Raw genomic sequence first — 22,373 nt, 5'->3', positions numbered from 1 at the left:
AACCTGGTGTACACCCCCATTCATCCACAACTCACACAAAAGCACAACTGCTGTACGTGGTTACCCTGCTGTGCATCAGAACTAAGATTCTGGGCATGGCTCCTCAATGTTTCCCCAAGTAGAGGTGGCACTTTTTAGAAATGGCTTGGACCTCAAAATTTTTGCCACTGTCACTTGCAAGAATGTGATTATTTTCCCATTTTTGGCATAGGTCTCATGCAGTTTGTGAGAGCTGCTTGACCTGGAGCTTTTTCAAGACAAGTTCAAGAGCTGTATTTCCGAGGCTACACTCAGATTGAGTTTGCAGTTGCAGAAATGATGGGGTACAGCACAGCCTGGCATCTCCTGAGCAGATGTGCACAAGCACCTGGAGATCCACACGCATTTGTACAATGGATCAGACACCCATGGCTGAGAGACCCCAAATGTGCCAGAATTAAAACTAAATGTATGGAAATAAAACTCCAGATGTTTCCCATTCAGTTATAATTTCACTCAAACAGGAGCAAAAGCTGTTGAAAAAAAATCAGACTCTGAAAGGAGGGAATTTAGATGTCCCCACAAACAACCGAGAAACTAGTAGTGCAAGTTGGTCATTATTACTGTCATCAACAAAAACAAACACTGCCTCTGTAGACCAACACTCGCATATTTCTCTTTCCCTTTTGGTTCAGTGGGATCATTCTCTCATTCTGTCTCATGTTTATAATTAATGCACTTGGATTAAAGAATTAGCCAGTAACTTATTCTTTTAATGTACATGGTCCCTTCTTGCATTTAAGGCAGCAGGCGTTGGAAGGGAAACGTTTCAGACATTTTATTAGATTAAAGCTAGATAATTCTGCAGTTTTAACTGAGATTTTTACAGTAAGCAATGACTCCATTGTAGCTCCATTGTAGACTGCATATACCCAACTCCTTTAATTCTTATTTGTTTTCTAGAAGCACCTTCTTTGTGCATGCATGACAAGAAGACACAAAGGAACTTTAAAACCATTAACAATCTGCCACATCTTTTAGAAAAAATGGAAAATGCCGTTTATAAAGAGAACAGTTACTAACAACGCAATTCACACTCGGAATCTGAAGCCTCAACCAACCAATAAAGACAGCTTTACCATCAGCAATTTATAAAGGCGAATTGCTGAATGCAGGCAATAAAAGAGTGAATTCAGCTATGTTTTGGCTGGGTTATATATAGCAGGCTGCCTTCCAGAGCAATATCGTCTGATGCTGGGTCAAGCGTGTATTTTTAAGTTTCAGAACACATGCGCACCATGCAGGTGCATTTTACACAATTGAAGTGCAGATACAGCTTTCAACTTGGTTTGCACTTATATCAGTTTACTAATGATATCAAAAGAATCCACAACCCAGTCACTTTGAAATGAGTCTGAAGTACCAGACTCAAATTCTTGGGAGTAGTTAGCATTTTCACGCTGGGACTCTCATATTTACCACTCAGCAAGTCAGTTTTAAACAAATGCATTTTCCTTTGCAGGTCTCAGTCTGCCACTTATCCTGGATCTACCACCTCCAAAAAACCAGTCCCACATTACATGCCCCATACAGAACATTTACCTTTTTTTTTGCTGCAAGTTTCTGTCTGCATGCAACAGGTTTTCTCCCCAGTACTGAGCCCCATGCAGAACGCATCAGGACAGAGTGCTGACTGAAACAGCTCCAACAAAAATCAAGTTACAGTTGCTAAAATGCAGCAGATCAAGTGGAGCCTGAGCCTGACCCTGCTGCCTTTTACAGCCCATCAGCAATACTGCTCATGGATTCCCAGCACCTTGTGGAGATGGGTGGCCACAATTATATCCTTTCTAGCACCAATCAGCTGAGATAAGAGCTTGATATTAATTGCAAACAAGCCTTGGTAATTGCTGTAGCTGCCACAGTTTGGGCTGCAATACCCCCAGCTGTGCCTTAGTAATGCACCCTAACACATTCCTCAGGGTGGGGGGTGTAGCCTGCTCCTTGCTCTGAAATCAGAGGCACGAAAATGAAACAAAACGCAGGGCTGGGGTTTGCCAGAGAAAGTTTGATCTGATTCCATTTTTCTAGGCTAGATCTCTCACAGATTCTTGCTGAGATGCATGTATTGAAGGCTGCAGGAACAACAAACTTTTCTGACAAGTCATGAGACCACTGCGATGCATGTTACAGAACCTCTTTTTTATCTGCTTGTGTCATTTATTTTTTGTTGAATACAATGAGAAAGTTTCTTTTAATTAAGATGATGGTAGCCCTGCTGTGTTTAATTAGATGACCATAAAGCTCAATAGTCTGTTCTCAGACTTGAATGATAATCTACGTGACTTGTTTTGATTTGTCTGGCTGTCATCAGAAAATGGATTTGATGATGAGTCAGTCTCTGGTCAGGCCACCCAGAGACATCATTAATAAGTTAATACATGGAGTGATGTATATGCCACCTTCTGCTGCAGACCTCTGGACATGCCAATTAGAAAAGCAGCGGCAATTATACAATCTGGAACTTATCCCGTATTTACGTACTTTGGGAATACAGCTCCTCATTAAAATAGTGAACACTTTGTTACTTCTACTATGGGGAAAAAGCATCTGAGCTACAGATCTGGCATTCCCTTTCTACCCTTTCATATCAACCATTTTTAAGAGCTTGACCCGGTTCTATTTTAAGTCTTAGCGATGCCCTGAGTCTCAGGTGATCGTCACTCCCGGTGGGGCACTCATCACAACCACCTTTAGATATGCACAAGCTGGACTTCTCTACCTGAATTACTGAGCTGTGGGTCTCTGTGTAGTTACAGTGAGGAGAAGATAGACAATTTTAGATTACATCTCAGCGGCCTGTTTTCATTCCCTGCTTTAAGACAGGATTAATTGCAGTTCAGACTGCACTGGCACTGCTACAGCTGAACAGCCCAGGAGAAGCTGTTTGCATTTCGGACACTGTCCTTAGGGGGTCTGCACCAGGGGTGCCCAACCAGCGTAACACAGAGAGACTGAGCTGATGGGAAGCTTTGTAAGAAGTAAACTGAACTAGTCTTTCTTCTAAACCATCCTTAAAGACTGGTGAAGAATTACATTAGATTTCCCAAAACACGTGCTATACATTAAGGCACTTTTCTGTATTAGCTGCAGTAGTGCAAAACTGTGTGATACTCTGATGCATTGGATAAAGGACAATTGTTTCTTCTTACTATATTTAAATAAAAATGCAGCAGCTGGGGCCCTCAAGTGGGACTTGCTACTGGTTGTCTATATCCTATAACCCCACCAGAGAAGTCTTCTACAATGCTGGCTGAGTCAGGCAGCAACCTGGGAACACATAAAAACTGCTTTTGATGCTTTCCTAAAGGAACCAAGCATGTCAAGCTACTGAAAGGGTGACAGTCCTTGCCATGGGAGGCATGCTGACATTTTTCAAAGAAAAAATGACCAGAATAATGATCTTTTATGTAGTCTCTAGCCCACGTTACAAATCTGAAAGCTGTGACGAATTTCAGCCCAGTTTAAGTCTGGCAAAACTGTACACAGCAACTCTGTGATCTTACTACGGAAAGTTACAATAACCTTAATTGTAAGCGTATAAACAAATTAAAACCAGATAAAAGTGCAACATTTTCTAATCAAATAACAGGATTTGCTGTAAAACAAATGCCAACTGTAAGGATGCTGAAAAAACATATACTAGTATTTTACCACCACTTGATAACAGAGTTAACAAGTGACAAAGGTTCAGCTAAAATAGTGCTCTTTAAATATACTTGCAAGATACTCCTTCATTTTGCTTTTACGTGCTTACAAAAACAATCGCCCACAAACCCAGCAGTTATTTCTGCAGATTTCAGTGTGTACTCTGCAAACAAAAAATAATTATAGCTGAGCATTGGAAGAAAGGTGCTGTTTTTAGTCACCTGTTTTTCACATCACATTCAGTACTTGTTCCACCCTGTGCTGACATGCAATACTGACATACTCTTGCACGGAGCATCCCCCGAAGGCATAAAACTTATAACATTTGCATAAAGAACCTTTTTCCTTTGAACAACGTTAACTGTAGCTGCCTAAAACCAGTAGCTAAGCATGTTACATTGTGCAATCTTATTCCATGGTTAGCATTCATTCCCTTTATGTCTCCGTTGCACTGTTACAAATCTGCCAGTTAAACTCTATGCAACTCCAAAACGTATTGTCTGGAATGAAACAACCAATTATTTCTTCAGGTTTTGTGGCATAATATCCTAGGAAACCAGTAATTACAAAATCAAAGTGGCATCAAATGGTGTAGAAAGGAGTTAGCATGTATTATTCTTTAAATAGCAGTTACATGAACTCATAATAAATGGGTATTAAGTGCTAAATGTATGATAAGTAATTCCTGACAATGCAATTATCCAAACAATACAAGAAAAACCTGCAAGATGGCATTGTCAAATTCACTTGTGCAAATGCTACTGTGTGAAATAATGATATTGAACAGTGGTTTCTGTTCATGAACATCCTGGAAATAAAATAGTGCAAGTACATGTGTGCAAGCCAAGCAGCACATTGCTCTGGATTCCCAGCAGCTCCTGGCTGGTAAATGTCACCTGCTGGTTTGAACTCTCCTGACATTAAGACTTTAATTTGCCTAAAATAAGTGGAAGGGAGCAGGATACCCTTTTAACCTCCGAATATGCTGTATACAGTATCTTGCAAAGGATGCACAGAATGAAGATGGATGAATTATGTAAAGTGTGGTGGACTTTACAATTACCAATTAGAAGTTTTCACTTTCACTGAAACTGAAATGACAACTTCATAGTCGTTATAGCAACAGGCTTGAAACTTGAGGAATTTCCAGGGGAGGCACATCCAGATGTCAAATAATGGGATGCTGTTGATGAGGTAACACATTTAGTTCCTTTAGACTCGACTCTTTTTCTCAAGAACTTGGCAACCTGTTTGGCTGGGCAACAGACAAGTCAACATCACCACAAGAAGCTTTGCCATAACAACAATCTCAGCTTCCATCTGATCTTGATCTTCCACTGAAACAAAGGTATTTTTGGACCAGAAAGAATTTCTCTGGAACAAAAAAGGCCTTTGAAGGTGACTTAGCTTGATTAGCTGGGAGCTAGAGGAATAGAAAAGCAGCTGAAACACCTGTTTTTCCACATAGGAAAAGAAAACCGTGTTTCCAAATGAGGCTAAGTCATGAGACACATGTTCTTTCAGTGTTCCTCCAACACGCGGATGGTAAAGAACTGGCACAGAAGTACATTTATACATCTGTAATTCAGTAAGTCCCTTGCGTTGTGAGCATTTGTCTGGATCTTTCTTCACTTCTAGTATAAAGGTATTTCTGCATCATACCCTGCTCTGGGAAGGGAAGGAGTGATGGTATCTCTAAGGTTCTTAAGAATCTCAATATACAAACACACTTTACTTAGGAAGGACTAAGATAGCAGGCATGCTGTAATAACTTTTGACAAACAGAATCAAACTCATCGCAGAACATAATATAGGCCTTTATCATGCACATTCTTTATTATTAACTAAGAGATATAACAAAACTCTAGACACATTTTGGGAAAATTTTCTTGTTTTGCATCCGTCCAAATCAAAAGTTACTGTTGCCAAATTTGTTGGAAAAAATGAAGGAAAAAGGAGTTTTAGCTTTGAGCAAATATCTCCTTTAGATTAATTCCAAGAAACTATGCCATAAGAAGTCACTTCTGTCCTACATTTGTAATTTCCAGCTGTGGAACCATGCAGTTCATAAATCCAGATCAGAACATTTTCCTCCTCCTTCAGAGAAGATCGACAGCTTTATCCTGGACAGGGAGTCTCTTCAAAGGAGCTTTTATTAAAAAAAAAAAAAAAGTTTAAATTAATTAAATGTTCAGGAGAAAAGAATAATATATTTGGAGAAACAGCAGAAATCTTCTGTTCACTTTCTCTTTTTTTTATTTTTTTTCTGTAATAACATCTGGCACCATATGTTAAATATTCACTATTCCTTGTTAATCAAAAATTAGATTTTATGATTAACTTTGAAATTCACGAAAAGGAAGTATCTGAATAATGAGCTTCCCACAATTTCTCCCCATCTCTAGACCTTCAAGCACACATTCAGATCCTGGTCTGCTTCACCTGTTGTAGGTCCAGTTCAAATTGTCCTCTCTGTCTTGCTCATAAGTACAGTCAGTCCTGACTCGCTTACCTGGATCTCAAGGGAAACTTGCCTATTTGTGCACCTATTACAGCAATGCAGCCCCTGTGTCAATCAGAAAACCTAAATCAAGAGTTGAACTGAAATGACTTTAAAATGTGTGTTATTAATCTGATTCTCTGGCTTGAAATTTAGGCATAAGTATGTGTTTAATTTTGAGCGTTTGTCCACTTTTGCAGTGGAAGCTGCTAATTGCCAGAAAGTCCAAAAACAAGAGCTCAAAAAAATACCTGGAAGAAATCTGCAGGGAGTTCTCTCTCTCAGAAAAGATGCTCATTGGTAGCACCCTTTGGGGTGAAGTTTGCAGGCTGCTGTCACTGCCAGGAACATTAGTGATGTGCTAAAAAGGTCAGTGTTACATCCACACACAAAAATATATACGTGTAAATATTCTGAGATTTATACAACATTAAAAAAGATTACCTCAATATTTCATTCTGTGAAAGGGCAATGGTAACACAATAGGGTCAAGACAGAGAGCTGGAGGGGCGTTACTGCTCATGCAATGTTAAGAAACAGCAGTATTCCAAGGAAGGATGTGAGAAATGCATTAGGTGCTCCTTGCACATCTACTCACACATAAATGAAACAATATTTTTAACTAAGAAATCAGCCCACACTAATTGTGATGCCTACCAAATAAAACGTTTGTTCTTGATAGGCCAGTTTTGTTGCTTTACACAGTAGGTGAAGATGTGCACTTACGTTTGACCAGTGCACACTATGCTCACATGAGCATGCTGTGGGTTGTGGATGGAGGAGAACTGTTTGCAGCATCAAGAGATGTGTGTGGGAAGCTTGTGCTGTACTTAAGGTCAGCTCAGAACAGCTGCCTCCTCTCTTTCACATCATTTTAAGACATACATGCATTTAAGCTTGTCTTGGATAATCTCTTTGGTTACCCTGGCACCTACAGAGGCACAGTCAGTACAGACAAAAAATGCCAGGTGCCAGTCATCTGGTTGAGACTCATAGGAGATTCAAGAGCTTTTCCTCTGGTGGGAGGCTGAAGTACCACTGCTACTCACATGGTCTCTGGATAATTTGCAAATTTCTTCCAAACATGGAAAGTATGAGCACATTGGGACTAGATGTTGTATGACATGACTGGTCCTTGTGCAAGAGTGGAACTGGGGACTGGAGAACGCTGTTGTAACAGCAGAAATGGCCAGTGTGTAAGATAGCCACAACCATTGGAAAAATAAAAAACTGAATTACATGCGTGGCTTTGTAACCAAAGGGAGACAGCGGATCCACATTCATTAAACGCTGGGATAAGAAGTTTCATTTTCTCTCTCCTTGCATAGCCAAGTAGACCTTTGGGCAAAGAGGGATGAGGTCCCTCCTGGGATGCTGGAGGAGGCAGCAGCTGAGCCCTCCAGCTCCTCTTGCCATGGGCACCGTGTCCCATTCCAATGTGTCTACAGAACCAGCACCAAATGACAGCCAGTGGGTTTCTGACCAAACGAGCTTGTGTGAAGTCACACCAGCACTCCAAGAAGGAAAAGGAGGTCTTCACCCACACATTGGTTTTCCAGGAGGAACTTCCACAGACTGTGTGTCACAAGTGGCTAAAACACAATCTTCCTCATTATGATTTCTGTTGGATAGCACAGCCTCACGGGAAGCCTTAAATGACAATACATATACACATGTCTACTGTAGGCTGAGGCAACAGAGCAGCAAGAGGCCAAGTCTTGCATAAGATCTGTCCATTTTCATCATCTCTAACTCCACTGGCACTTCCAGCAGCACAGCCCTTGGACTGAACAGATTGTGTGATGGATTTCTCAGTGGAAATTCCCAAAGCTGTCAGAGTATGTGCTCCTTACGGCTGTCAAGAACAACAAACAAATCAGAGTGATTGTAGGTAACTAATGTAATTAATTATCCACATGGCAGGCAATTTCATGGCAAATTCTATTAACCTACCTCTTGAAAGTAGCACAGATAAGTATTCTTTGTCTACATTTCTTGCTGTTGTAAAAAGGGAAAAGACATGTTAACAGCAGGTGTCCTGAGTTAAAAAAGGTAGAAAACAGGAAACATCTGAGCACCGAGCATTACACAACTGTGTATCTAAATATACTGAAAATATTCTTCTTCTAATACCTGATCCAAGAAAACCCATTTTCTTGCTTTGTTTTTGTGTGATTTTATAAACTTACTTTTCAGGACACTACTAACCAATACCTGGATATGGCACCATAGCTTGAATGTTATAAGTTTTCAATGACAGCAGCATGATCCTTACAAGCAGCAAATGTGACAAAGAACAGATTTCACTGCACGTCAGATCTGCATCTCAATCAGGGAACTCTTCTCCCAAATGGGCTTTAATGTGAGAGCAGCTTTCCCACATTGTTTGCCAAGTATTTTCAGCTTTTAAATGCAAGCCCTGCTCCCCAGGGAAGGACGGTAGCTCCCCAAAGCACTAGACCAACACAATGAATGAAAATATGTGGCTTTAACACCTGCTAGTATTTTCAGCAGGTTTAGAGGTTGCATTCACTATAATGAGGTATCATAAATATGCAGCGAGAAGAAAGTGATTTCTAACCACTAAAAGATGGCCTTGCTTGCCCATTGCATCAATGTGGAGTCACTCTTTCTATTAAAAACACAAACTACTTCCAATACCTATTTGGCAAAGGTTATTGTAGTTGTTCATGAACTGACCATCAAGCATTTTTTTTTATAGAGTAAAAAATTGTTGACAAGTGTCTACAATTCTTAAAGTTTTACTTTTAGTCTCAGTGATTATGCTGTTGGAAATGGGCAAATATGCGTAAAAGCTCTATTAACACTAACAGAAGCCCTAAGTTTTATATCTCTCCACATACATTCAGACACACAGCTTGTTATGTTTAGCTGCCTCGATAAAATATGCTGTTTGTATAATTACAGCAGGTTTTCTCTGTGGTGCTGCATCTACACAAGGAAACAAAGAGACAGCAGAACTGAACTGAGCTAATGAACTCTTTAGGTTAGACCTGTGTCTTAATTGCAGCTCAAATGCTTTATAAATACCACCTACAAAACATCATTGCTATTCATCTAGGGCAGGGGAGTGATAGAGTATGAAATAAAATAAACCTCAATTATATAAGTAATTATGTGAGAATCAGTTTTTATCAGAATTATTCCTATGGAGTTGCTCGTGGAAAGGGGTTCTCTGATAACACCTGCTTGCTCTGTGAGGGTTCCAAAGTTTTCAAGGATTTAATTTGAATTTGCACTAAAGCATCCATCAAAGTTTGCTTTATAAAATAGGAAAGGTGATTTGTTTTTCTTAAACTGACCCTTTGCAAAGAAAAGATTTAGGATGCTGCTCCTTAGGCTCTGGGAGGAATGCTTTTCTTACATTTAATGTAAAATCAATACAAGCCTCATTCAAAAGCCATTACAGGCATTGAAGAGACTTCTTTCACACTAATGGGTTTTAGATCAAGATGATGTTTGTGTTACACAGTTCAGGGTTTGTCTCTCTATTCGTCTCCTTGTTAATAAATTCTCCCTCGAGTTGTGTTTTGGAATGCAACGCAGACACAATATCTGTTAAATAATTTTTTGTATTGAGTTAGTTGATTGCACTTCTTGGAACTAATAACATTAGCGATGTTTCTCTCAAGTGATTACACCGAAGCTAAATATTCTGTAAACTGTGGGCTGAACAGTGGATAAGTGCAAAGTAGCTAATTTATTTTGGTACTTACAAAGTATGTCCCACTTTGAAGAGTCAAACCAGAGCAGTGCATAGACAAGCATATTATCGTGTTGTTACAGAAATTAAACATTTCAAACAACATTTATAAATGTGTATATTAAAAATAGCTATTATCCGGAAAGCAGGGTTTTCAATCCTTATTGCTACATTTTACAGTTTTTAATTTGATTCATAATTCCTTATTATTGCACCCTTTATCTGAATAGCTAGTAGTTACTCTTACCATTTATACTAGTGCCATTCTGAATTATTCTAATGTAGCTCCACATTCATCATGCAGCTTAACTTTCAGTCTTTTACTGAGCAAATCATCTAAGTAAGAGCATCTATATTTGTATCACACTCATAATTTTTCAAATACTCTTTTTTTCCCCCACTCTATTATTTAGTTTCCAGTGGGGCTCAAGGGCACAGCAACACAGTAAGACAAGGTTATCACAGCCAGGTAAGCCAAGTACTGTTTTGGGCCCATGACATCATTTTCTACTATTATTTTGTACCACATCTATACATACGGCTATTTCACCTCCAGAACAGAGCCATTATTTCAAGCAAGTATTGATTTTTCAAGCATCTATTTCGCTAATATTCTGGTGTTGGGCATTTTCTTTTGTCGTATGTTTGCTTAGCAGTAGAAGCCATGATTTAATTTTGAAGCAGCATATGTTTGAGTACACTGTGTATTCATAACTTCTTTGACTACTGTTGATTGACTGATTTGCTGTTTATATCCAATGTATTAGCTTGGTTGGTAGTGGATGATCTGATCTGAAAATGACAGCAATCTGTGGTGCAGAATCACATCTCCGTAACTAATCTGAGCTTCCCATTATAGTTTTCAAAATTTTGTTGCTTTATTGCAGCATAAATTTTACCTGAATTTTCTTGTGTTCTCCTACTAGTTATTCATCAAGCTATTCTGAAGTGATAAATCTAATTGTGATAGCAATATACAACGCACATTTCTTGGTAGACCTTGGTCTATGTGAGATTTTTGGTTTCATTATCCACGGACAGACTAACAAAGTATTTCCACTTCATTAATGACGTGAAGTGAAATGCATCAACATTTAGTTTTCCGTGGATGCTTTTTCTGAGTCGTTTATTAAAATGAAACATAAAGTCAGATGCTGGTTTCATTCTTGCTGCGATAAATTGCAAAAAAGTGTAGAGAATTCAGAGAATTCATCACACTGAAAATGAAATAGTTCTGGCTTAAAGATAACAAGAATTCTAAGAAAGTATTTCACCAGAGGCCTTCAGCCAAGACTGACATTCAGTTGTATTATAACTGAACCAGCTTTATGTAAATGGTAAAGTTATGTTTACTAAATAACTTATCCTCAAGGAGAATTTAAAGTGCACTGCCTAGCTGCAAGGTACCACTCAAATCCCAGCAGGGAGCACATTCTGTTTGTATTCATGGACAGAAACTTCAGCTGTTATAGCTTGGAAAACGAATTCCTTATGAACAGCTGAGAAACCTCTAATAACATAGCAAAGGTTACTGAGTGTCCATCAGTCACATCTCTATCAGTAATCACCATTTGCTCTTTTTTCAGTCAGAAGAAATAAGGAGGTCATCAGCTAGAACTTTTAAAGAATTGTCTTGAGACATCCTTTCCCCATCTTGTCGTCTTCTGTTTGCAGTCTGTGGGTTGCATTCTTTAAAATAAAAAGGAACTTTATCATAGCTCAAGCTGTCTTAAAATATTGCTTCTAACTCTGCAGGCCAGATTCTGAACAAAACTAACAGCACCTTCAAGGGGTAACAACTTTCAAGAGAACAGTCCCTTGGTGACCAATACAAATAGAATGCTGATGTTTTGCTGTTATTTGGCACCTCCCAAGTTTCTCAGCCATTTTCCTTCAGCACTGCTGGTCCATGGCAAATCAGCCCACGACTCCATAAAGATCACAACTCCAAAAGGAAAAAATATGCCTTACTGACACCAAAGACCCAGTACAAATCAAGTAACTTCTCAGAGGTTAATCTAGATGACAATTTCTCCTCCCAGAAGTCAAAGATTTAGCATTGTCAAGTGGTGTTCATGCCATAATGTTCAAGCCATCATCTTGAGATGGTTTGGAGAAGGGGAGATGGGTGAGAGCTGATGCTCACAGTGATGCGTCTGTCTAGTTCTAACCAGGCATCCCCAAACAGAGGCATTTCAAACCACTTACCAGGACCCCAGAACCTTTGTAATGGGGGAACTGACTCTAAAACGGGAGCTTTATTTCCTCTTCATCATTAATTTAATACACAAATGTAACAAGTAAGCAAACACAAGATGAAGGGCCCTAGCTGAGTCCCATACTGAGTTTCCTGACTTATCTGCACCAGCCATTTCTAACCAAAAGAAAATGCCCAGTCTCCCCCAGCCCCAGTCACATGCCAAAATGTGTAAATAGTAGAGGTGGAAGCAGACAGGAGTGTAGAAAGAGCTCAAGTTGGGTCTGTTATTTTTGTTGTATCCTCTGAAAGACTCGTACGGTCATCTTGTGAAGGAGCCCTTTTTCAAAGAAACAGCTTTGTAGCACATAGCGTTCAGCACGTGATTTCTTACATACGGAACTGCTATTATAAATAAATCCAACAAAAAGATGCATTCATCTCTGTAAACACACTGATTACAAGGCCCAATATAAACAGTGGAGAGTGGGAAGGTGAACTGTATATCAGCCTGACTTTGTATGCAGGCTTTCCAATGACAGGCTCTTGCTGGTTATTTGACAGAAGCCATCAACAGGCATCCTTGGAGGTGAATATTTAATGTAGGATTCATTTTAGCATTTGATTCAGTGGCAATTATTCTTCCAACATTAACAGTGAAATGACACTAATGCACTCTGCTTTTTGCTGTTTTCAGACACTATGCCTGGCTCACAAACTGCCAAAAAGGGAGAAAGGAAGCACTGGAACAAGAGGAACAAACAATTTGTATACAGTTAAAACTTATATATAGTCTGGTGTTTCTGAAACAGGCTCCTCCCTTTTTCACTCACTTCCACAGATATTTATCCCCCACTTGACCTTCAAGCTTGTGAATGGTGGTGTATCTTGTGCCTGGAAATTAGTGCTCTGAATATACCAAAGTTGACAGACAAAACCCAAGTTACACAAAAGTGTTTGTCATCTACCTTGTGGTACTGAACCTATGAGCATAAGAACGAGCATAAATGCATATTCTCCCTAGAAACATGGTAATTATATTGAGACAGACTCTCAGATTTCTGGCTGAATTTATCCCCACAGAATCTAACAAAAAAAGAACTACTAAACTTGTACTAGAATCTTTGTGCTTAGGTACATGGATGAAAAAGCAGAGGGTGTGAAAACTTACTGGAAGATTCACAGAAAGAAAAGGAAATTGTGGCCATGCTGGATCTAGAAAAGATGTGAAAGGGGGAGAGCAGGCTACCTTTGAAATAACTTTCCTCAGCTGAGAAGATGGGCAGAGTAGCTGGATTTTCTAGTTTGTTTTGAGCCAAGTCCTCCACTCTTAGGCTACGTCTGCCCTAGGTTCGCTTGTGCAAAGTGAACAGGTTGCATTTCTAAACAGAGCAAAGTTGGGCATCAGCTTGGAATTTTGGACGTTGCCATGGTTTCAATACTTTTATCTTCTCTGTAAGTCATTAAGATTGCGTTGCCATCTTCAGAGTGATTACACCTGAAAAACAAGACCTTCCTGCTTATAGAAGGCAGCAGTCGAGCACACACACATGAAAACAAGGGAACTACCCAAATACTGCAACCCAGAGGAAAAATGATTATCAAGTGGGCAAATAGTGACAATTCTGAGCCAAAGATACATATTTCTTAAAGGGCCCATGAGTCAATATGCAAATTATTAAAGATTTATAATGTAGGAAAAACATAGACTATTCTGTGAACTTTTCAAAGCAAGAGCTTGAAGAGGGAAAACCACTGAAAAAAAAAATTATTCCAATTAACAAAGCCATTTGCTGGGAACAGAAAATGACTCAGAGAAAATGTCATGGGGTTCAGTAGCGAGTTGGCCTCCCTGTTTGGAGAAAGACAGCTCAACCTTCTGGAGCCTGATCTGGCTCATCCAGACTGAGTCTCTGCTGAAACACATCTCTGAGGTCCAACTGTTCCAAGAACAACTAGGTGTTAATCTTGCAGGATTAAATGCAGGATATATGGAAAAGCACACACTGTTCTCTCCAGTCAGAGCCAACTCTGGTTGTGTTCTTTAAAGACTTTGGAATTAATTACATAGTCTCTCCAGACACAAGGCATGATTTATCTGCTTGGGTGAAGCTTTGTTTATCCCATAAATTAAAATCTTTGAGTGAAAAATGCAAGTTGCCGCTTGGCTTGCAGAGGAGATAAGGGAGGAGAAGTGGGGTTGTGTGGAGGAGGTTCTGTAGCACCAAGCGGGCAGGAGCAGCGGCTGCTTTAAATGAGATGTTCCTCCTCGACATGACCGTGGTAACACGGGCTGTGCCCTGAGCAGGATGGACACCTTCCTGGGGCTTCTGCAAAGAGAAAATTTTGCTTTTGGTATTGTCTGGTACGGACGACCCCTTCCTACTTGTGCAGATTCCTTGATGGTTTTCTGGGTCTTGTGCTACATCGATGTTTTCACTCGGTCAGGGAGGAGTACAAGTCTGAAAGCTTTTTGCCAAAAGGAGCTGTGAGAGCTGCGGTGAAGACAGAGTGAGTAGAAAAAACATGGGAAATTGGAAGGGAATACACCAGTCCAACACGGCAGCAGGAAGCCGACCCTCTTTGGCTGCAGTGCTGAACATCAATAGAGCCTCCCTGCATGGGGTGGAGGAATTAAAAAAGCCAAACACACACATTTTTCTGGAGCAGAAGAATGACAAACGTGAGCTTTTACATTAGGATGTACTTGTGTCTTGAACCCAGATTTGTGCTTTTATTAAAATCAAGGGTACTTTAAGTGTCTTTTTAAATACTCTCTTTGATCAGCTCTCCTATCCAACAAGATCTGTAACTGAGGCTGAGATGCAAGCATTTATGTCTGGGATATTTGCAAGCAGGTCTTTAACTACTGTGACATATCTGGCATTCTTTTCTCTCTACTCCCCCCCATCCCCCCCACCTACCCCTCCCCCCCCCCCCGCCTGTTTCCAGAAGCCTAGTTATCCAGCAGCTAAAGCAATCCTGTTTACTTAGCCATTAAACATCCCATATCCTTCTCACCACAGTTATAAAATGCTCGTTTACAACCACAACTCAGCAGAACAGAGCCACACATCATCCTCTAAACAGAGAAAAACCACACTCTTTCAAATCATAGCTCCATAGGCTTTAAAACCTCACCGCTTTGAGAGCTGAACCCCTTGCAAAAAGATTATATAGAGCTAAAGCATCTCTCCTTTTGAATCTCTATGAGGATACATATGGCTTTTAGTGTATAGTTCAATCACAAGAAAGCTGTGATGCAAAGCCCATATTTAAGTCCGTCTTGGAATAAAAAAGGTGAGTCTCGAGCACTGTGAGTCCTCATGAGCAGAAGCTCTGCAGGCAGCGCCTGGTGCCAGAGAGGCCGAGCTCAATGCTTCTGCCGGCTCGTGCACTTTGTTGACTGATCCCTCGTTCTGTAGAGTGCACTCATCATGTTGAATCAAAATCTCAGAGAGAAAGGAGGTCTCAGAGTTAAATAAGGTCCCGATGAACTGAACGTGTTAAAAATGCAAGACCTGGAGCTTCAGTCTCAGCTGATGTTTCAAGAGGGAGGCAAATGTCACGACTCAGAAATTAGGACGAAACAAGCGGACCCTTTTCTTTTTCTCCAAGCAGGCCAAGAGATTTCTCCTTTCTCAGGACCTCTCGGTTCATCCTCAGTGTGCGGTGCCTTGCAGCTAGTAAATTAACTAGCTACAAATATGTGAACTATTATGGTGAGGTCTGCAGGTCACAGAGACAAAGCCCCTTTTTTCAGGGAACGAGGAGAGAAGAGTTTCTAAAAGCTGTTTTAATGCAGGGTCCTCAAGAATATCACTATAGCTTAACTCAGAAACAAAGGGACAGATTCCCTCAGTCATGGTGGAAATGTGTAGAAAGCCAATAATTTCCTATTTCTCCATTAATATAACCTGCATTTAACTTCAGAGAGCTTTCTTCCTTCTGCAGGCAGATGAGGAGTTGTCTAATGCATCCTGAACTTGATCTTGTCACTGTCATTTCCTCTGAACTTGTAACACACCAAAACCCAACACCACCAAACGAAAACAACCACCAGCAATGAGCAATTGACAAATCTGTCACACTGAGATTCCTATTCTCCGCACAGAAATGGGACAATCATCATAAACTGATGGAATAAACAACCGGGCAATGAACATCACGTTGTTAACATACCCTTCACTGTCATTATTCTAGCAGAGGGAAAGTGAAAGGAATTACAATTTGTGGCATGACTGGTATATTTCCAGTGTAAACCAGATATGTACATTTTTTTCTGAGTCATCTAATAGGGTCCACCCTCCAAAGAGGGAGATGATGAGATGAATCAAGACTGTTTCTTGATGTAGCTTTTCCCCTGTCCATTTTACTAAACAGCATGATCATCACTGTTAAGAACGCTCACACATCTTCATGTGATGAGCATCTGTAGACTGCTGAAGGTGCCATTTACAAAGGATTTGATAAGAGATAAAAGGTTTATACCTGTCTTCAAATGTCTGAGCAAACCTCTGATTACACTTGTTGAACTGGATCACCAGATTCCCTGCCAACTTCCCACTACAGTGTAATGGGAAATTACACATACAGAGGAGGTAAAAACCACTCAAGGACTCCAGATATATGTCCAAAAGCCTGATTTGCACAATGGTAGAGCAGTGCCTGGATATTGCTGCTCTTTGAAACATTGGTATGAGGCTTAGAGGTGAACACAGGATGGAGCTGAGGCTCAACACACACCAGGATCCTGGGCAGCAAAGCCTCCCCATGGGAAAATACACCAGCCTTGTAGTGAAGATAACAAGTGACTGTGTGAGACAGCTGACAAACTCAACTCTGTTCTGTAACGCTGCCAGAGTCACAGAAGCATGGCTAAAATAATGCAATGCATTGTCAGTAACAAGCTAATTTGGCTGGAGCCTCCAGTGCCTGGTGGCACTCTGGGGCACTTAAGGTTATTTGCATCTTCACTGATCACTTAAAATAGTTCAACTTAACTGTAGCTTCATTTCTGACTTTGCCAGGTGTGTGTGGTGTTTAGTTTTCTCTTTTAAATTAAATATTCTGTCCCGAATACTGTTGTGATATTTGACTTCGGTTTTGTCTCACAGCAGTATAACCAAACCCCAACAATATTTTTCAGATGAAGCTCAATGTAAACAAGCTGAAACTAACTTTAACTAGCTATCCTGGGAACTAGTAGTAAAATTTAGTGGCATCAGTGCAGGGCTTAATGAAGGCTAATTTACTTAAATTTGCATAGCTGTAATTCTCCACAGAAGTTCACAACACAAAATTAACTTAATGAAGGAAGAAAAAAAAGAACATAAAACCTGTCAGACCAAAGGACAAAAAAAATTATAGATAAATGGTTATACCATTCAGTTCAGTAGGTTTACCAAAGTGATTTTCAATAAATTATTCCTTGCAAACGTACTGTGATTAAAAAAAGTAAGTGGAGAAGTAACAATGTGGGAATTATGTACATTCATTTCTAATCTAAAGTAAGCATTAAGTGAATGTTTAACAGTTTTAAAGGGGTTTAGGAGGATGCACAAGGTTGATATGTCCCAGCTTCTGTGATAAACAGATCTTCTCTGACTTGCAGCAGGAAGATTACAGCAGCCCATCGCTGGCATCTCTCAATTCAAAAGCAGCCCAGGGCCATATAAATGACAGCAATGACTTAGCCTTGACATTTTTCTTTTCATTTTACAATAATGACACATAAGAATGTTTCCACTGTAACATTTAAGTCAAGAGAAAAGCACATTTTAAATGTCTGATATATATTTTTTTAAAGAAATATAGGATTATTTTTTAAGAGCATCTTTTCCGAGCAAACACTTGCAGTCATGAAACAGGAATTGGGGAAAATGTCAGCAGTTCAGATTTGCAACGCGGGATCTCAGCTTCCCTTGTCACCTGCCCATTTGCAATTCCACACTCAGTCCTTATTAGGAGGCTGACATAAGCCTTATTCTTCTTTCCTCTAACCCGGTGTTGCACTATTATTGCTCCATTAACACCACTTTTGATCTATGCCCATGTAAAGAGAACACATTTACCATAGCATTAACAATAAATAAATAAATCTGTGGTGATGCAGGAACCCCTTCACTGACACGACCCCACATAAGAGGAAGGGGCACAGAATCATCTCATTGCATCAGGGCATAAGAAGGGAATACGTGGCCAGGCCACTGCCGCAAACCTTGATTTGCAGAATCTAGCAGGTCCCTAAATCCATGTGTTTTCAACAGCACATAGGTTTGAAAGTATTTGCGAAAGACACTATGTAACAAACTGCCTGGGGCTTAAGAGAGGTCATACAGACAGAAAGACAGACAAACGCTTGCACATCCAGGTGCTGCCATGAATCTCAACCCACCTGCACAGAGCTGTTCCCTCTCCTCTTTCTCCAGTCCTGCAGATCCAGGCTTAAGCTGCCAGGCTTTAGCACAGCTCAGACCGGCCTCGGGATGATCAATATGAGTTTGGTTTTATCACCGCTACTGTTGCTTAGCTGGGGAAGGTTATCCCCACTTGGCACTCGGTGCCCTGGTAGATGCTCACATGGCTCCTGTGCTTTGTGTTGTCCTGTAGGAAACACCCAGGATTCAGTTTCAATCCCCATTTATACTTCCAGAGCAGTCCAAAAAAACCCTAAATGGTGCTGATATGCTCTCTTCAGACATTACTGTTGAAATCTCTACTGCCAGTATTTGAATATGAGCCTCTGCATAATCTGAGGATTTAACTTTATGGTCCCAGAGATAAGTCATGCTCTCAAGATGTGACCTGACTCCAGAGGAGCCATCTCTACACAGTGGCTCTTTGTATCTCTGAGAATAACTCAGTAGATAGAGGCTACAAAATGACAGGTGAGAATCAAGAATAAATATATGTAATAAGGCATAATTGCCCTAAATCACTTGCCTGGAGTTACTAAAAGCAAGGAAGGAGCAAACAGTAATAAAAACAGTGATTTAAAGTCCATGGTTTGTCACCTGAGGGTAAAAGTTAGCTAGAACAGGCATGGCTATTAAAGTGGCTGCATATTATGCCTGGCTCAGTTTTTATGAAAGGAAAACTCACTGTCAGTTCCGCTGGGCTTGTTATGGCTTTATTGTTTATCTGGAGAAGGTGTTGAGGTGTGTGAGGATGATAAGTAGCTGGAAACAGCTGAAGACAGTTTTCTGTAGCCGTTCAGGCATCTATTTCCTTTAATTAGTTACTGGGTGGAGAGACAGGTTGGTGTGGCTCCAGTGGCTCCTTTAACCATGGGCTGGATGGGGGGAGAGGTTGGCTGATTTTATGACTCCAGCTTTTGGTTTGCTAAGCATTCCCCAGAGGACTCTCAGGTAACCCCCTTCTCACCTCCTCCTCCCCCCACCTCAAAAAGAATCAGCTGCAGCTTATCTAGGAGCTGGCATTTGTTCTTAGAAGGTAATTAGTCTTTCTACATTTTTCAATTAAATAACTATGCACACATCTATTATTATAATTCAGCGGGATTGCTGACAACCAGTTCCCTAGGTGTCAAATTCTCTGTCCTGCGCTAAGAAAGCTTGCAAGCGTGAGCATTTTAAGTAGTCGCAACACGAGATTTAAATAAAGGACGAGACCTGTGTTGGCCTTTTGCACAGAGGTGAAATTTCAGCAGATGACTCTTGTGCTGGATTCATTAGCCATTGTTCAGGATCTGTCATTCCTCATCAATCACATGGGATTTCTGTTTCATTTAGACTCACACAAACCTTTTAAGACAGTTGCACAAAAGCACCTTCGCTTTACCAAAAACAACCCTGAGCAAATAATTTGGTATTTATAAAAATGCCTCTGCAAACAAGATCTAACTTATCTCAATTCTTTTTTCTCTCAAAAAAAAAAAAAAATTAAAGGAAGCCTGAAAGTTTTTAATTTCAAGAAATAAAGGTTCTTTATATTCCAGTGGTGCCTTAGAACAATAATCATGTACCACGATCTCCTTTGCCTATACACTCCTCGATTTTAAAAATCACTGTCAATATGATGATGGGGTTAAACAAAGTACTTACCTTTGGGCCAAGGGTTTGCTGTGATGTTGCAGCAGGACCCATCTAAGAGCCAGCGGCCACCGAAAGATGCTGCTGTGTGTCCCCCCTGCTCCCTGCCCTGGGCTGTGTGGTCCCAGCCTCCCTGGCACACAAGCTGGGGCTTGGCTGACCTCTTGGTGAGCTATTTCACGGAGTTAAAGCAGTGGAAAATTATCCCCCTTCTCAAAGAATATGATCAGTGGTCTGCCAGTTCATGTCCCTAACTAATGTCCTACATTTGTGTCCCTTTACCGACACAAAAGAAAGGGTGGCACTGTGCATATGGATGGGAAGTGTAAGAGAAAACCAACTCTTTCAAGAGCAGCTGGAAATTATATTGTCTTAACTGCAATTTTAAATCTCCTTTAATATGGAATATTAATGATATTCAGTATTAAAAGATTTCAAATTTTTGGCTCATCCACAAGGTCTTAATCCATGGTAACTAAAATTCCCCAATGGTTCCTTGTCCAAATATTTAGTCACATCCAAGTCTTCTGGGTGTCAGATGATAGACAAGCTCAGAGAATTAATGCCCTCATGCTGTACGAGCCATCTTACCTAGTGCAGTCCACTCAGCTTGCACAAACATACAGCAAACAGAAAAATAGGGACAGTCCCTCCTTCAAAGAATACAGGAAACAGAGACATCACATATATCAGTTGTGGATTATAAATACAGAGGAGGGAAATGAAACACAGAGGGGACAACACAGAAGGCTGATAAATTAATTATAATGTTGACATCTGATGGAAGAGCTGCCTGCAAAAAAATGGGGGGTTGGGGAAAAGGGATGTATGCAAATAAATTATAAGTTTTTAGAGCCATTGTCACAACCAGTATTGCCTTTGACCTACAAAGCCCTGCTGTCTCCACCTTTGGTGTGAGGCATCGTGTGGCACAACACTGATGGATGCTCATAAATGAATAGAAATACAAGCATATACATTTCTCTGCTGAAGTGCAAAAGCATTCAGGGAAGACCAATTAAATAGATCTTAATTTAGAGACTACCTTCACCAGTCTGGAATCCAGCTCTAATTGTGGTGAGTAACAGAACTCAATGGAAATTTAATCAGCAGAATGAGCATTGCTAACATTTGGATGTTAATTAGGGTAATAATTACTGAAGAAACAGATTTGCTGCATTGAGAAGTTGCTATGGTATTCTCATGTGTATTTGAGAAAGAGATTAAAAAATCCTCTAGTGTAGACAGAATAGCCACAGCTGAGTGGAAAATTAAATTGGTTGGAGGGGATGATTTTGACTGTCAGGGAGATGTCAGGACTGGGGATGAGGAGCATTTTGTAGGGAGAAAGAGAACGGTGTTTAGAAGGAAATGTCAGCACCAAGGTCTGGTCTCACTCACGTGTAGGAGAAAGTCCAAAAGAGCTTGTGGAGAAGCCGACTGATGGGTTTGATAACTTTTGTCACTTGTGACAATTAAAAATACATAATAATCTTGAATTCATTTTTTACCAGAATAGGTTTTAGTTAGAAACTAACAGCAAGCAATGATGAGGAGACCTCTGAGACAAACGTTGTCATCTAGGACAGCGTGCAGAGACAGGTCTGAAATTAGAGGAAAAACACCTGAATTCAAAGCCAATAGCTGAACAAAATAGAATAGAATGGTTCTCCATACACTGGGGAGCCGGGAGAGAAAAAGAGCAGGAAAGCACGGAAGGATGCAGTTCCAATGAAGAGCACGCTGTCCAGAAATTTAAGAGCACTGAGAAGCCAAAGAGGATTTATATGGAGGGGGCTTAGCCAGGTAAACACTACAAGGATATTGTAAGAATGGCAGTTTCAGAGCTGGGTTGCAGCCAGCTCGGGGCAACCTTTGAGCAGAGGGACAGGCAGCAGAAGACGGATGGAGTGGCTGGGAGGATCAAGGAATTCTTATTTATATTTAGTTGCACTGAGACATAAGAGGTTAAATAGGGTGACTAAGCAATGACAGTGGAAATGACATTCCCCATAGGATCAGACAGAACTGGTTCTACTTCACCTTCAATATAAGCTCATTGCTGGAAACAGGGAGATGATGCAGGAACCTTACTGTTAGAAGCACTACTTCAGCTCCATCTGTCTCTTCAGGTATCTCCATTCTGTGCATAAAATTGCTGTGAGAGAAGTAAGAAGCTGCGACAAAACTCATAATCACTCCTCCCTCCAC

This window comes from Columba livia, chromosome 14, assembly GCF_036013475.1.
Source record: "Columba livia isolate bColLiv1 breed racing homer chromosome 14, bColLiv1.pat.W.v2, whole genome shotgun sequence".
NCBI lineage: Eukaryota > Metazoa > Chordata > Aves > Columbiformes > Columbidae > Columba > Columba livia.
The sequence above is the reverse complement of the archived record's forward strand: the minus strand, read 5'-3'. Positions refer to the sequence as shown.